The following is a 13,744-nucleotide window of genomic DNA, read 5'->3' on the forward strand; positions in this document are numbered from 1 at the left end:
CCACCTCATGCGAAGAGTTGACTCATTGGAAAAGACTCTGATGCTGGGAGGGATTGGGAGCAGGAGGAGAAGGGGACGACAGAGGATGAGATGGCTGGATGGCATCACTGACTCCATGGACATGAGTCTCAGTGAACTCCGGGAGTTTGTGATCGACAGGGAGGCCTGGTGTGCTGCGATTCATGCAGTCGCAAAGAGTCAGACACAACTGAGCGACTGAACTGACCTGATGCTTACAAAGTACATTATAGATTTTATTAACTTTATAAGCATGTTTTTAAACTATAAAGTGTTACATAAATATACCAGAAGGAGAAGGATGGTTGGTGGACAAATACATTACATTTGCAGAAATGTTGCATTTTGCTGCAAAGATGTTACATTTGAAAAAATCTGTCAGGATTGAATTTTCAATGAATAAAAAAATAGCAGAGCATGGAATTTAACCTGCAACCCATGAGTGGCTTTCAGATAGTTCATAAATAACCTACAACGGCACACACAATGTAAGTGTATTTTCATTTATTTCCTGGAAAAAACTCCATGATATGCATTAATTATCAAATTATCTATTATCAAAGAGGTCCATGACCCTAATGTAATGAAGAAGACCTGCCATAGAGTTTCCATATTTAAAAGGAAGGTAAGACCTTGCCAGTGTCTTAACAGAGTAGGTATATCAGACACTTGAAAATAATGAAAGTAAATGTCAACACTGAAAGTGTAGAACATATACTACTTTATTAAGGAGACAGCATGAAGTAGCAGCCTAGGTTGGGATGCTTCCCGTCATCAACAGTTTTACAGACCTATGCAATCAAGGCAAATTATCTCTCACCTTCTGTGTCTTTTTTTCTCTTTTTTCTGCTTCCATATGCTCAGTCTCCATGGCCCACTGGTTCTTCCTACGACTATATTAAGAAACGTGAGGGTCTCAAACTGATAATTTTCTTCCCATCCAGCTTTTCAATTATTGAGTAGTTAAGTATTGCCTATCTATTGTTGTTTAAGAATTTTTGTTTAGTGTGATGGGAAGAAAATACATGCAATTATATACAAGTTTAGAAACCAAATAACATCTTGGGAAGCATGTGAAGACATTTAAATGTTAGGTGAAATAAGCCTCTTATAACTAAACAGAATTACTTCACGCATTATTTTATTCTAGAATTTTCTCTTTTATTCCCCACTTAGAACCTCAAAATGTGACCTTACTTAGAAGCATGGTCTTTGTACATGTAATTAGTTAAAATGAAATCATTTTGGATTAGGGTGGGCCCTAATTCCAAAGTGTGTGTGTGTGTGTGTGTGTGTGTGTGTGTGCGTGTGTGTGCTCAGTTGCTAAGTCATGTCCAACTCTTTGCAACCCCATGGACTGCAGCCTGCCAGGCTCCCCTCTCCATGGGATTTTCCAGGCAAGAATACTGGAATGGGTTGCCATTCCTTCTCCAGGGAATTTCCTGACCCAGGGATCAAACCCACATCTCCCGTATTGGCAGGCGAATTCTTTACCACTGAGACACCTGGGCAGCAGGAGATGACGTGAAGACATGCAGGGAAGAAGGCCAGATAATTATGGAGGCAGATGGGCATGATACAGCTTCAAGGCAAGGAACCAAGGATTACGGGCACCCAAAGCAAGCAAAGAGGCAAGGGAGGAGTCTTCCCTTGTTCCCTTGAGCCTTCAGAGGGAGTATGGCCCCGCTGACACCTTGATTTTAGACTCTGGCTCCAAAGCAGTAAGAAAAAAAATGTTTCTGTTTTGTGTTTGCGGTTCTTTACTATAACAACTCTGGAAAACTAATACGTAAGCCACATGTAAAATTTGTCTTAAAGTGTACAAGTTATAGCTATAAGAAAGTAAAAGCATTTTACATTCTAAGAGACAAATTTCATCCCTATCATTTTTGGACTTAATTTTTGCTTTTTAAAGAGATCTGTGGAACATTTATAAAATTATGACCAACTGTGTTCCTGATTTCCACATTTTTCTCAAGTTGTATTAAGAGTGTGAGCCTCAGTTTAGCTCTAGAATCTGCATTTTCATCTTTTCATTTTCTCACATTCTTATGAAATAGAACAATATACAAGCTAAATATTTAAATAATTACACAACTTAGCTGTTACACAACTAAGTTAAGAAATTGTAAAATGGGACTGTTGGTTGGGAATGGCTCCAACAAGTTTTGAATCAAAGTATTCATTGTAAAAAGTCCTCAGCTGGAATTTTAAAAGCAGTTTAGGGATGAGATTATACAACATACTCAAGGAGGAAGTACAAAATTGAATGGACTAAAGTCAAGGTCAGCTTAACAATCAAGTAATCCTTTTTTTAAGTTGAGTGATAATTGACATATAACATTATGTCAGTTCCAGGTGTACAACATAATGATGTGTAATATGTGTGTATTGTGAAATGAGGACCACAAATCTAGTCAACATCTACCACCACATATCGTGACAAACTTTTTTCCTTTGTTATGAGAAGTCCCGAGATCCACTCTTTCAGCAACTTTCAAGTGCACTATACAGTATTGCTGACAATAGTCACTGTACTTTACATTAAATCCCAAGAACTTATCTGTCTTATAAATGCACATTTGTATCTTTTGACCTGCTTCACCCATTTGCCCATAGCCCAAACCCCCACCTCTGGCAACGACTAATCTGTTCTATCTATGAGCTTCTTTTTTTCCTTAAGGCATCACATATAACTAAGATCGTCAGCATTTGTCTTTTTCTTTCTGACATATTTCACTTAGTATAACACCCTCAGTTCCGTTCAGTTGCTCCGTTGTATCTGACTCTTTGGACCCCTTGGACTGCAGCATGCCAGGCTTCCCTGTCCATCACCAACTCCCGGAACTCACTCAAACTCATGTCCATTGAGTCAGTGATGCCACCCAACCATCTCATCCTCTGTTGTCCCCTTCTCCTCCCACCTTCAATCTTTCCCAGCATCAGGGTCTTTTCAAGTGAGTCAGTTCTTCACATCAGGTGGCCAAAGTATTGGAGTTTCAGCTTCAGCATCAGTCCTTCCAGTGAATATTCAAGACTGATTTCCTTTAGGATTGACTGGTTGGATCTCTTTGCAGTCCAAGGGACTCTCAAGAGTCTTCTCCAACATCACAGTTCAGAAGCATCAATTCTTTGGAGCTCAGCTTTCTTTATATTCCCATTCTCATATCCATACATGACTACAGGAAAAACTGTAGCTTTGACTAGATGGAACTTTGTTGGCAAAGTAATGTCTCTGCTTTTTAATATGCTGTCTAAATTGGTCACAGCTTTCCTTCCAAGGAGCAAGCTTCTTTTGCTTTCTTTTATGACTTCAGTCACCATCTGCAGTGATTTTAGAGCCCCCCCCCAAATAAAGTCTGTCACCGTTTCCATTATTTCCCCATCTATTTGCCATGAAGTGATGGGACTGGATGCCATGATCTTAGTTTTCTGAATATTGAGTTTTAAGCCAACTTTTTCACTCTCTTCTTTCACTTTCATTAAGAGGCTCTTCTTTATTTTCTGCTATAAGGGTGGTGTCATCTCAATATCGGAGAAGGAAATGGCAACCCACTCCAGTATCCTTGCCTAGAGAATCCTGTGGACAGAGGAGCCTGGTGGGCTACTGTACATAGGGTCACACAGAGTCAGACACGACTGAAGTGACTTAGCATGCGTGCATGCATTGGAGAAGGAAATGGCAACCCACTCTAGTATTCTTGCCTGGAGAATCCCAGGGATGGAGGAGCCTGGTGGGCTGCCATCTATGGGGTCACCCAGAGTCGGACATGACTGAAGCGACTTAGCAGAAGCAGCAGCATCTGAATATCTGAGGTTATTGATATTTCTCCCAGAAATCTTGATTCCAACTTGTGCTTCTTCCAGCCTGGCATTTCACATGATGTTCTCTGTATATAAGTTAAATAAGCAATATACAGCCTTGACGTACTCCTTTTCCTATTTGGACCCAGTCTGTTGTTCCATGTCCAGTTTTAACCATTGCTTCCTGACCTGCATACAGATTTCTCAGGAGGCAGGTAAGGTGGTCTGGTATTCCCATCTCTTTCAGAATTTTCCACAGTTTATTGTGATCCACACAGTCAAAGGCTTTGGCATAGTCAATAAAGCAGAAATAGATGTTTTTCTGGAACTCTCTTGCTTTTTCCATGACCCAGCGGATGTTGGCAATTTCATCTCTGGTTCTTCTGCCTTTCCTAAATCCAGCTTGAACATGTGGAATTTCACAGTTCACGTATTGCTGAAGCTTGGCTTGGAGAATTTTGATCATTACTTTGCTAGCGTGTGAGATGAGTGCAATTGTGCAGTCGTTTGAACATTCTTTGGCATTGCCTTTCGTTGGGATTGGAATGAAAACTGATCATTTCTGGTCCTGTGGCCACTGCTGAGTTTTCCAAATTTGCTGGCATATTGAGTGCAGCACTTTCACAGCACCATCTTTCAGGATTTGAAATAGCTCAACTGGTACTCCATCACCTCCACTAGCTTCATTCATAGTGATGCTTCCTAAGGCCCACTTGACTTTGCATTCCAGGAAGTCTGGCTCTAAGTGAGTGATCACATCATCATGATTATCTGTCTCAAGATCTTTTCTGTTAGTTCTTCTGTGTATTCTTGCCACCTCTCTTAATACCTTCTGCTTCTGTTAAGTCCATACCATTTCTGTCCTTAATTGTGCCCATCTTTGCATGAAATGTTCCCTTGATATCTCAGAGTCAACACCTTCAGAGTCAACCTATGTTGTGACAATGTATGTTGTGACCCTCAAATATAGAAATGGCAGGATTTCCTAATTTTTTTATGGCTGAATAATACTCCGTGGCATGTATAACACACACACACACACACATCTACTTAACATCTTCTTTATCCATTCATTCTTTGGTGGATACCTTTGTTGTTTCCATGTATGGGCTCCTGTGAGCAAGGCTGCTATGAACAGGGAAGTGCCAATATCATTTCAGTCAGTGGTTTCATTTCCTTCATAAATACTTAGAAGCATAATTGCTGGACCATATGGTAGTTCTATTTTTAATATTTTGAGGAACTTACTGTATTCTTTTCCATGGTGACTGTGTCCATAACATCCCCACTGACAGTGTAGGAGAGTTCTCTTTTCCCCCAAATCCTCACCAGCACTGTGGTCTTTTTAATGCTCACTATTCTGACAGGTGAGGGAACTTTTCCTTTCCTGAGCTGTTTTCAGTTCTTCCGTGGCTTGGGCTGGCCCGTGAGTTCCTGCAAGCTCTTAATAAAGTATCTGGCACATATCTGAGCCGGGAGGAACCAAGGGCCTAATATTCAGAAAATAGCCATAAATGAGTGGAGGACCAACTGGACCAGAAAACATAAAGGAAGCCAGACGAGGAAGGGACAGTTAAGGACTTTGGGAAGGTCATGTACACACTGCTATATTTACAATGGATAACCAACAAAAACCTACTGTCTAGCACGTGGAACTCTGCTCAAAGTAGGGCACCAGCCTGGATGTGGGTGTTTGGGGGAGAATGAATACATGTATACGTATGGCTGAATCCTTTCACTGTTCACCTGAAACTATACATCATTGTTAATTGGCTATACTCCAATACAAAATATTTTTGGGGTGTTAAATTTCAAAAATGAATTAATATTTAAAAAAAAGAATGCAGGAAGCATCATCTTTATCACGGAGGAGGTTACACAGGGAGCTCCCTGGCCTCGCCCAGCTGAGAGCCTCGCCTGCACACTCCTCTGGCTGCGCGTCAGCCCAGGCTGCTGTGGGGGCAGAGACCGGGAGGGCGCTGTCTTCACCGCAGAGGTGACTGCAGCCAGGAAATTAAAAGACGCTTACTCCTTGGAAGGAAAGTTATGACCAACCTAGAGAGCATATTCAAAAGCAGAGACATTACTTTGCCAACAAAGGTCCATCTAGTCAAGGCTATGGTTTTTCCTGTGATCATGTATGGATGTGAGAGTTGGACTGTGAAGAAGGCTGAGTGCTGAAGAATTGATGCTTTTGAACTGTGGTGTTGAAGAAGACTCTTGAGAGTCCCTTGGACTGCAAGGAGATCCAACCAGACCATTCTGAAGGAGATCAGCCCTGGGATTTCTTTGGAAGGAATGATGCTAAAGCTGAAACTCCAGTACTTTGGCCACCTCATGCGAAGAGTTGACTCACTGGAAAAGACTCTGATGCTGGGAGGGACTGTGGGCAGAAGTAGAAGGGGACGACAGAGGATGAGATGGCTGGATGGCATCACTGACTCGATGGACCTGAGTCTCAGTGAACTTTGGGATTTGGTGATGGACAGGGAGGCCTGGCATGCTGCGATTCATGGGGTTGCAAAGAGTCGGACACGACTGAGCGACTGATCTGATCTGATCTGAACTTGGGTGTCATGACCATATCATACCCCCAAATATCCCTTGCCTCAGTAATCAACCTGTGCCCTAGGTATGTAAATTTTGTTCTCCTTGGGGTAAGTTTTCTATTCTCCATCTGCTAAACTTGTTGGCTTCTTGTTTTTTTAAGATTGTTGCACTTCCACAGATTGAATCTGAGGTGCCACACAAGTACACACGTTAATTCTTCCTTTGCATCCTTGCTAGACGTTACCCTAATACAACATTCCTGGAGATAGATGCTATTTTTGCTGCTTTTTTACATCTGAGGAAACAAATATAACTAGTAGAGTAAGAATAAATGATTGGCTTAATATGACTAAATGACTAAAGCTTATCTATTACAAACTTAGCTAAATAATATTTCCACCACCACCCCTGCCCATAACTCTGAGAGCAATCCCTGGCAATAGCACTGTGCTGATAAACACTCAACAAGCGGCTCTCATTGTGAATATGGGGCACAGTTTGTAGCATCTGCTGGTTTCTGTGGCATAAATGAATCAACCGTAGCAGATTTCAAGCTGCCAACATGACGTCACTGAACTCTGAATTGGAAAGAGATGTGCATAATCGATTCTTGCAAGCCTGTAGAAGCCAGAGAGTTCAGAATTTAATTTTTCCTCCTTGAGCATTTTCCATGACAAATACTCAGTCACAAAGCTGTTTGTTGTAGCGTGTCTGTCTTTTAGGAATTTTGATTTTGGTGCAAGGGGGCATGTAGACATTGCTCAGTTCAGTTCAGTTCAGTTCAGTCGCTCAGTCGTGTCCAACTCTTTGCGACCCCACGAATCGCAGCACTCCAGGCCTCCCTGTCCATCACCATCTCCCGGAGTTCACTCAGACTCACGTCCATCCAGTCAGTGATGCCATCCAGCCATCTCATCCTGTGTGGTGCCCTTCTCCTCCTGCCCCCAATCCCTTCCAGCATCAGAGCCTTTTCCAGTGAGTCAATTCTTCGCATGAGGTGGCCAAAGTACTGGAGTTTCAGCTTTAGCATCATTCCTTCCAAAGAAATCCCAGGGCTGATGTCCTTCAGAATGGACTGGTTGGATCTCCTTGCAGTCCAAGGGACTCTCAAGAGTCTTCTCCAACACCACAGTTCAAAAGCATCAATTCTTCAGCACTCAGCCTTCTTCACAGCCCAACTCTCACATCCATACATGACCACAGGAAAAACCATAGCCTTGACTAGATGGACCTTTGTTGGCAAAGTAACGTCTCTGCTTTTGAATATGCTCTCTAGGTTGGTCATAACTTTCCTTCCAAGGAGTAAGCGTCTTTTAATTTCATGGCTGCAGTCGCCATATGCAGTGATTTTGGAGCCCAAAAAATGAAGTCTGACACTGTTTCCACTGTTTCCCCATCTATTTCCCATGAAGTGATGGGACCAGATGCCATGATCTTCGTTTTCTGAATGTTGAGCTTTAAGCCAACTTTTTCACTCTCCTCTTTCACTTTCAGCAAGAGGCTTTTTAGTTCCTCTTCACTTTCATTAGTTCCTCTTCACTTTCTGCCATAAGGGTGGTGTCATCTGCATATCTGAGGTTATTGAGATTTCTCTCAGCAATCTTGATTCCAGCTTGTGTTTCTTCCAGTCCAGCATTTCTCATGATATACTCTGCATATAAGTTAAATAAACAGGGTGACAATATACAGCCTTGACGTACTCCTTTTCCTATTTGGACCCAGTCTGTTGTTCCATGTCCAGTTCTAACTGTTGCTTCCTGACCTGCATACAGATTTCTCAAGAGGCAGATCAGGTGGTCTGGTATTCCCATCTCTTTCAGAATTTTCCACAGTTTATTGTGATCCACACAGTCAAAGAGTTTGGCATAGTCAATAAAGCAGAAATAGATGTTTTTCTGGAACTCTCTTGCTTTTTCCATGACCCAGCAGATGTTGGCAATTTGATCTCTGGTTCCTCTGCCTTTTCTAAAATCAGCTTGAACATCAGGAAGTTCATGGTTCACATATTGCTGAAGCCTGGCTTGGAGAATTTTGAGCTTTACTTTACTAGCGTGTGAGATGAGTGCAATTGTGCGGTAGTTTGAGCATTCTTTGGCATTGCCTTTCTTTGGGATTGGAATGAAAACTGACCTCTTCCAGTCCTGTGGCCACTGCTGAGTTTTCCAAATTTGCTGGCACATTGAGTGCAGCACTTTCACAGCATCATCTTTCAGGATTTGAAATAGCTCCACTGGAATTCCATCACCTCCACTAGCTTTGTTCGTAGTGATGCTTTCTAAGGCCCACTTGACTTCACATTCCAGGATGTCTGGCTCTAGTTAATAATTAATTCTCTTCCAGAGATAAAAGTTATTAATATAGGTACAGGTGGTATTACTTTCCTCAGTTTCTCAAAATTTCAAGTATATGAGAGCATATAATATTGCCTTTGGCAACTTCTAAATTCAAGCAGGAGAGGGAGGTGGATATGACTAGCAGGTAGCCTGTATGACAGCAAACTCTCTGAATGAGGAGTCCAGAGGCTTGGGTTCTAGTCTCAATTCTGACATAAAATAATTGTGAGACTTTATCTACTAAAGCCTACTGGGTATTGGCTTCTTCAGCTGAAAGATGAGAGAGTTGGGCCAGGCCATCTGTAAATTTCCTCACAACTCTACGTTCAAAATTACGCAAAATAATATGGAAAATAGTAATGGGATGAAAAAATTACAAACTTTAAAATTATATCAGAATTACAACAACAGCGTATATGCAAATAATTGACAACAGGCACATGAAGAGATGTTTATATTTTGTGTTCACAGCAGCATTATTCACAAGAGCCAAAACATGGAAGAAACCCAAGTGTCCATTGATAAATGAAAAGATAAACAAAACGTAGTCTGTCATCTCTGCTGTAACAAGATGCTGGATTTTTTTTAAGCTTTTAATTTTATATTGGAGTGTAGTCGATTAGCAAACAACACTGTGACCGTCTCAGGCAAATGGCGAAGGGACTCAGCCATACACATGTACGCATTCTCCCTCAGACTCCGCTCCTGTCCAGGCTGCCAAAAACACTGGGCAGAGTTCCCTGTAGGGAATTCTGACCCATGCTACCCCATGGATGAACCTTGAGGACGTAACGCTAAGTGAAACAGTCCAGTCACAAAAGGACAAATACTATATGTTTCCACTTACTTGAGGTCCCTGGTGTTGTCAGCTTCATAGAGACAGAAATTAAAATGGTGGTTGTCAGGGGCTGGAGGGAGGGAGAGTGGAGAGTGTTTAATAGGTATGAAAAAGTTTCTGAGATTAGTTGCATGACGATGAACTGTACACACTTAAAAGTGGTTAAAATGATGCATTTTATGTTATGTGTATTTTGCCACAGTTAAAAAAGTTATAACAGAAGAAACATGAAGGAATTTTGCAGGAGTTTGGCAGTAATCTTGATTCCTCAAATAGTCCTGAGTAGGTGATCGTAGGGTTTATTTCATAATAAAACCATGAGTGTAAATGAACACCCTGCGGGTTTCCAGTGAGGTTTTTAGGAGACACTATTTATAACTGATGACTAAATATGGTATTCTGAATTTTTTGACATTGTATTATAGGCATGCTGAGGTGAGCTTGAAGACTAAAATAAACTATACTAAAGCCTGTATTCAAAGACAAGCCAAAGTAAAAGATATATACCTGCCTGTGAATGTTGAGCTGTGGGCTGCCCACACCTGCTGCCCTCAGCCTTTCTCTGAGCGCTCAGGGGCGGGTGTTTCACCCTTGCCTCTGCTCACGATCCCCTAGGGCCCGGGGCACCAGGCGCCTTCTGAGATAACAGCAGAGGGGGAAGAAGTTCTGAACATCTGACTGTGCCATCCCATCCCTCCAGTGAACTCCTGAGTCATCTCTGCTATAACAAGACGCTGGATTTTTTAAAAGATTTTAATTTTATATTGGAGTATAGTTGATTAACAAACAACACTGTGACCATCTCAGGTGAACAGCAAAGGGACTCAGCCATACACATACATGTACCCATTCTCCCTCAAACTCCGCTCCTGTCCAGGCTGCCACAAAACACTGAGCAGAGTTCCCTGTGCTTTATGGTAATACCATGTTGGTTATCCATTTTATTTATTTATTTTTTTTCTTTTCAGTTCCCATTTATTTTTGGCTCTTGGGGCAATTTCATCTTTTCAATATGAAAAAAAGCAGTAAGTTCAACACAATAGAAATCTGAAGTGTAGAATAGGACAAAATCAAGAAGTGAGGAAGTAGTAGCAGGAGAGATGAGATGTTTGCCAAAAGATGGAAGGTGTTCTGTCCCCTGTCTGGGGAATGACGTTTAGGTGGCAGCACATACCTTTCCATATAAGTACAGAAGGGGTTGATACGTATCTTTTTTTTTTTGATAAGAAAAGATGGGGTGGGGAGGGGCTTTCTGGAGACTTAGAGACCAAGGCTATCTCTTGCTTCTCTTGACCCCCTTTCTCAAACAGGAGAAAGGAGGGAATTCAACGTTATTATGAAGGAGGTAAAGTGGAAGAGGAAGGGATTCCCACTTGATAGGGTGGGGGCCAGAAACTTGCAAAGGTAATAGCTTAGGACAGAACTTGGAAGGAGACTGAAAATGAAGATAATACTGTCAACACCTCTGCACAAGCTGAGAGGAGCGGGGAGATACCTGGCACCTAGGACTTCAGTACCCTGGATGCCCCTCTCCAAACCCAGCCCTTTCTGGTAGGGACTTCTACTCGCTCAGTTTCCTTCCCCTGGGCCAGCACACCAGCCTAGGATGGCAGTCACCAATCCAGGTTTTCAGCACACGGTTCTAAATGAGATTTGAGGAAACCCAGCCTCTTGGAGAGCTATCTCGAAAACAGAGAGGGAAATGTTAACTGGACAGATGGGAGGAGTGGGCACCAGAAGGAAAATGACAGGGTTACCCAGAATGCAGAAAATCTAGGCTCCCCAAAAGTGGAAAGAGAGAAGAGACATTCAACAAACAACAAATATTTATTGAGCGCCTATTATGTGCCAGGCACTGTTTTAGAATCCCCCCAGAAAAAGAAAAACAAGATAGATGCAGAAAATGCAAATTCTGAGGGAGAGGAAAGGGGTCGTTGAGGAAGAAGGCTGAGGGGATTAAGAAGCCTAAGGTGATAGGGACTTGGCCTTAGGCCTCCTCTTCGGCCTCCTCACCGAAATCCTCTTCCTCTTCTGCGGTGGCATCCTGGTACTGCTGGTACTCGGAGACAAGGTCGTTCATGTTGCTCTCAGCCTTGGTGAACTCCATCTCGTCCACGCCCTCACCTGTGTACCAGTGGAGGAAGGCCTTCCGGCGGAACATGGCCATGAACTGCTCCGAGATGCACTTGAACAGCTCCTGGATGGCCGTGCTGTTGCCAATGAAGGTGACTGCCATCTTCAGACCACGGGGTGGGATGTCGCAAACAGCTGTCTTGACATTGTTGGGGATCCATTCCACGAAGTAGCTGCTGTTCTTATTCTGCACGTTGAGCATCTGCTCATCTACCTCCTTCATGGACATCTGCCCACGGAACACAGCAGCCATGGTGAGGTACCAGCCATGGCGGGGGTCACAGACAGCCATCATGTTCTTGGCATCGAAGACCTGCTGGGTGAGCTCAGGGACAGTGAGGGCCCAATACTGCTGGCTGCCACAGCTGGTTAGAGGGGCAAAGCCAGGCACGAAGAAGTGGAGGCGTGGGAAGGGCACCATGTTGACGGCCAGCTTGTGGAGGTCAGCATTGAGCTGGCCAGGGAAGCGGAGGCAAGTGGTGACTCCACTCATGGTGGCCGAGACGAGCTGGTTCAGGTCTCCATAGGTTGGTGTGGTCAGCTTGAGGGTGCGGAAACATATGGCGTAAAGGGCCTCGTTGTCAATGCAATAGGTTTCATCAGTGTTCTCCACCAGCTGATGGACAGAGAGGGTGGCGTTGTAGGGCTCAACCACAGTGTCGGAAACTTTGGGTGAGGGCACCACGCTGAAGGTGTTCATGATGTGGTCAGGATACTCTTCACGGATCTTGCTGATGAGCAAGGTGCCCATTCCGGAGTCAGTGCCCCCACCCAGCTAGTGGGTCATCTGGAAGCCCTGCAGGCAGTCACAGCTCTCGGCCTCCTTCCGAACCACATCCAGGACCGAGTCAACCAGCTCGGCTCCCTCTCTATAGTGGCCCTTGGCCCAGTTGTTGCCTGCCCTGGACTGACCAAAAACAAAGTTGTCTGATCTGAAGATCTGACCAAAAGGACCTGAGCGAACAGAATCCATGGTTCCGGGTTCTAGATCCACCAAGATAGCATGAGGGACATATTTGCCACCTGTGGCTTCATTGTAGTACACAGAGATGCGGTCCAGTTGTAGGTCGCTGTCCCCATGATAGGTGCCGGTGGGGTTGATGCCATGTTCATCACTGATCACCTCCCAGAACTTGGCACTGATCTGATTGCCACACTGACCGGCCTGGATGTGCACGATTTCCCTCATTGTTAAAATTTATTCTAATCTTTTTGCTCGCCTCAAGGTGTGTACGGGGCAAAAAAATAATATGGAATTAGTTTTTCCCTGCTGCTAGTTGCAGGGTGGAAAGATGGAACAGGGCCCGGAGGCTGAAGCAGCGAGGTCCGAACGCGGCGGCAGGAAGGTTCTGAGAGGGAGGGTTATCCATTTTAAATATAGCAGAGTGTACATATCCATCCCAAACTCCCCGACTATCTCTTCCCTCCATTCTCGCCCCTGCCTGCAACCCAAAGTTCATTCTCTAAGTCTGTGAGTCTGTTTCTGTTCTGTAAATAAGTTCATTTGTATCATTTCTTTTTAGATTCCTCATATAAGAGATGTCATACAGTATTTCTTCTCCTTGGTCTGACTTTCTTCATTTCGCATGACAGTCTCTAGGTTCATCCATGTTGCTGCAAATGACATTATTTCATTCTTTTTAATGGCTTAGTAATATTCCATCATATATACGTACCACATCTTCTTTATTCATTCATCTGTAAGATACTGGATTTTTTTTTTAAAAATATTTTAATTTTTAACTGAAGGATAATTGCTTTACAGAATTTTGTTGTTTTCTGTCAGACATCAACATGATTCAGCCATAGGTATATATATGTCCCCTCCCTCTTGAAACTCCCTCTATCTCCCTCCCAATCCCACCCCTCTAGGTTGATACAGCGCCCCTGTTTGAGTTCCCTGAGTCATACAGCAAATTCCTACGGGCTATCTATTTTACATATGGTAATGTAAGTTTCCCTGTTACTCTCTCTGTACATCTCACCCTCTCCTCCCCACTGCCCACCATGTCCACTAGTCTGTCCTCTATAAGACATTGGATTTTTAAATGGCATTAACATTGTCCAG

General features: G+C 43.3%; 1 pseudogene; it reads right to left on the minus strand.

The window, feature by feature from the left end:
• Nucleotides 1-10,769: 10,769 nt before the first annotated feature.
• Nucleotides 10,770-12,995, minus strand: LOC113885431 (annotated as a pseudogene).
• Nucleotides 12,996-13,744: the final 749 nt, after the last annotated feature.

This window comes from Bos indicus x Bos taurus, chromosome 28, assembly GCF_003369695.1.
Source record: "Bos indicus x Bos taurus breed Angus x Brahman F1 hybrid chromosome 28, Bos_hybrid_MaternalHap_v2.0, whole genome shotgun sequence".
NCBI classification, from domain to species: domain Eukaryota; kingdom Metazoa; phylum Chordata; class Mammalia; order Artiodactyla; family Bovidae; genus Bos; species Bos indicus x Bos taurus.